The following is a 3,926-nucleotide window of genomic DNA, read 5'->3' as shown; positions in this document are numbered from 1 at the left end:
TGCTAAGTTTTGTGAGTACCCATTGGTGGGGGCCCCTTGGGGACAAGGAAATGACAGAAGGCTGCCTTTATTTACCTCTGTGGCCCCTACCGTGTCGTCTGCTTAATCATGTGTCTAATCGACAACACTGTCTCCCTGCTCGCCCGCACTCGGACAATGGGGGACCTCATTCATATTTAATACAATAGAGTGTTTAAGTCATTGCACGCGTCTGAGGAGGAGGATATTGTGTTTCATTGTGAAGGCCTCCACAGGGACCTCCTCCCTGCCCACCCAGGCCTCCCCATACGCCCTCCTCCTCCCAGCTAGCATATGCTTGGCAGTTCTGGTGTGAAGTAGGCGGGCCTTGGCCGTTGCAGCTGGCTAGATGCTCAGCCCCGGCCTGGTATCAAAGCATAAGTTCCCATGATTAATTCAAAGGGTTAATTCTGTTTTATCACAGCTTAAGAAAAATTACCAAGACAAATATGTACTCCTTCAGAGAATGAATGACATACAGTTGTGTTTAATAATGCAACAGGGTGTATAATAGGTGCTCTTTTCATTGCCCTAATCTTCTTACCACCTTCACCTCAGAGAGCACGGTGTCAAGTCATGCAGACCATGTGCTGAATCTGTTCTCTAACAGCTCTGAAAGGAGATTTATCCCATTGCAAAGAAAACAGTGTGATGGAACAGTTTGTGTGTCTATTGCTACTGAACCACCCCAAAAACAGTTACAATATAATCAACCTTGGATATAGCTTAAAACTTACATAACTGCAAAAACTTGTTTGATGTTAATTCCTCTACAATTCCAGGCCATCCCTTCTTCTCTGTCTCTTTTGCCGTGTTTTCTCCTCCTTTTTCTCTAAAAGATTAACCAGGGTCATTAAGGACACCAGGAAGGTTCATTTCGTTGTTACGAGTGGCAAATTAATCATGGGGGGATGCAATTTAATGACACACTTCCCTGGACTGATTACTTGTGTTCTTGCTAATTACATTGGTTAACTACAGTGCACCTATGAAGGTCCTTTTGGTGTTTGGTCTCTCAAGTCCACGGGTCTCCTTAAGGACACACTCACACACTTTATTTTCTCCTCCAAGCAAATTAAAGAACATAAAAGGAACAGCTGTGTATGATGCGGTTCACCCGATGAGCCCATTAGGATGTGCTTCCATGTGCCGTGGAACAAACTTAACTGCGTCCTATAACCTTAAAAAGAGGGCATGCCACTTGCCGTAGCTTTATTGTCAGAGAGCTGTGGCACTTTTCCTCCTCAACTCTGACTCTAAGTGGAGAGAGCACAAAAGCTAGGTGTCATTAAAAACCACCACCATTAGGGCTGGCTGGCTTCATTTGTCCTCCATTATTACTGAAGATGGCCCTGCCTCGTGAGCCAAAGAGACAAAGAGGGGGGTGGTAGGCGATAGAATACAGGTTAGACAGAGGGCCACAGCCCGGTTAATAAGGATGGGAATCTTGGGGCAGGTAAGGGTCAAACTGGACACTTCCTAGCATGCAGCAAAGAGCCATTCATCTGAATGGAAATGTCAGCAGAGACCATCAGGTCAACTGCTCCAGGCTAATTTGGACCTGGGTGTGACTCCTGACACTCAGCAGTGGACAGAGGCCAGATAATGGGTTTAGGACCCTGATGGTTATCTACTCAACCCTGACTTGTTTTCATTTCTCTCCTCCCCCTGTCCCTCCTTCCATCTCTCCACCCTGAGGAGGGGTTAAATGGTCTAATTCCACAGAGATTTTTGGGAAGACAGGATACGTGACAGATATTTTGCGATAAACGAGATGCTGACGTTACTTAGAAAGAGCAACACAGGAAGGACAAGAATAGCAGTGTAGTTTCCGCTGTGATGTGTGCCAGTACTATTTATAGGGTGCTCGTGTAAACAACCTGGAGTCCCGCCTTACGACTACTATCACAATAAAAACGATTAGAATTCAGTCTTTTTTTTTTCCAACCTCAAATGATTTCTTTGCCAGTAAAGGCAAAGATGTGTTTGTTTTAAGTGTAATTGATTTCTTTTATTGATTTATCTAGTTTCAGTCACATCATCTGAGCATTTTTCATTTTAAACACTAATATTTTGTAGTGAAATTGCTGTAGTTTTAATGTGACTGGCAGTAGTTTGAAATCACATCCTTCATTTTAATATTTAAAAGAACTTTAATCCCAAAGAGGGCAAAAAGCTTTCCACTTGCAAAAAATGTAAAAACTTTTTTTTTAAGGAATGCAACCCCTTTGTGGGGAAAACAGCAGCCAAATATGCACATCTTCATCATGTCAAAATCTGTATTTGGAGTCCTTTGATATTTTTGCCCTGTCTTGCTCATATTGAGAGGGCTTAATGGAGATCCTGAAAAGACCTTTTGAAATGGACCAGTGCTGGCAGTCTGGCTATTTGGTAACCCCCTCCTTTTCCCCTGCCCGTTTTACAATCTCATTAAATCGGCCCTTTGTTTTGCCACTTTCCAAGCTCTGATCTCTGGCTTAGGACGAGTCAAGAGGCCGAGACAGTTTGAAAAAGGCTCCCTCTGCCACAAAGACGACGCTTGTTCGCAATCATTCCCCTCTTCAACACCACTCAGACAAAACATAGAGAGAGAGAGCAACAGGGTCATTCACTGGCGGGTTATCGTGAGAACTTAATGAAAGTTTTATAACTCTTGAAATGTTTATGACCTTCCCACTCAGCAGCTTGTCGCACCAATTAATGACTGATTCTGACAAGAGTCCACAAGCTCAGCTGGTCCTACAGGAAAAAGTACGGAAAAAATACAGCAAAGAAAAAACATTTCTCACACTGAACATATCGGCTTACAAACAACAATTTTCCCTTATTTATTTATGCCATGCCATTATTACTTTTTAGTTGCTACAGGGGGGGTGCTATGCATGATCTGTAATTTCTTAGGCAACCAAAGCCTCTCAGGCACTGCAAACAAAGTCTTCCTGGCACTTTGTAGCTTTTCAGCTCCTGATAAATACTGTTCCATTGTGGCCTTATTATGCAACATTCCACTCCATTATGTCACCATGTTTACAGGGTGTAAAATGGAGAACTGAAAAGGTCACAATCAGAGAGAGATTCTGCTGATGTTAGATCCCAATAATGCATTCACAAGTGTTGTATCAAAGAACGGCGAATGCAGCCCTTCTCTCACCAGACAGTAGTTACTGAATTACTCCTCTTGCAAGGATTTAGCGAAGATCCATCTTGGTACAGGGAACCTGTCATAGAGCAATGAAGGGGAATCCAGCACCCATCTGAAACAAATGACAAAGTCTATCGCCCAAGGCCCCTCTTTCTCTCCCTCATCTTAACAGCTATGCTGAGAAGCCATCACTGTCCACAAAATATGATAAAACCCATGCCATAATAGGATTCATAAACATGCCCAAATACAATTTGCTGAGATGTATTTCAGGAAAAGACAATCATTTACAACTTCTGAGGGAGATTTAGAATAAGTATGTTTGTATGCAAATCCGGCAAACACGTTTTATGTACTCCGCTCCTACAGATCATGAAAGCGCATTAGATTTATGGCAATGTGTGTGCATAATTGTGAAGATGTGACGGTGGGGGGAAAGAGGAAGATGAAGAAGAAGTCTCAGGATTTATACTGAGACCTTTTGGGGGGTTTTGATTAGTGTAGAATGAGCCCAGCTTTCATGCCCCTGACATAGAAAACAATTGCTGCCACTTGGCTGAGTTCTGGGCATCCAGGCCCCCTTGCTTTCACATGGGCTGCCGCCAACATTTGCTTTTGGCAATAAAGATAGCCGAGGACAAAAGACAGGCAGCAAGTACCTCTTGGCAAATCTGTATTTGCAAGAAGGTCAATTTGTAGTCGAAATTTTATAGGGAAAAGTTGAACAAGAGAGGATATTTCAAGGGGGAGATATTAACCTTAAAAC

The sequence above is a fragment of the Antennarius striatus genome, chromosome 20 (assembly GCF_040054535.1).
Source record: "Antennarius striatus isolate MH-2024 chromosome 20, ASM4005453v1, whole genome shotgun sequence".
Classification (NCBI taxonomy): domain Eukaryota; kingdom Metazoa; phylum Chordata; class Actinopteri; order Lophiiformes; family Antennariidae; genus Antennarius; species Antennarius striatus.
The sequence above is the reverse complement of the archived record's forward strand: the minus strand, read 5'-3'. Positions refer to the sequence as shown.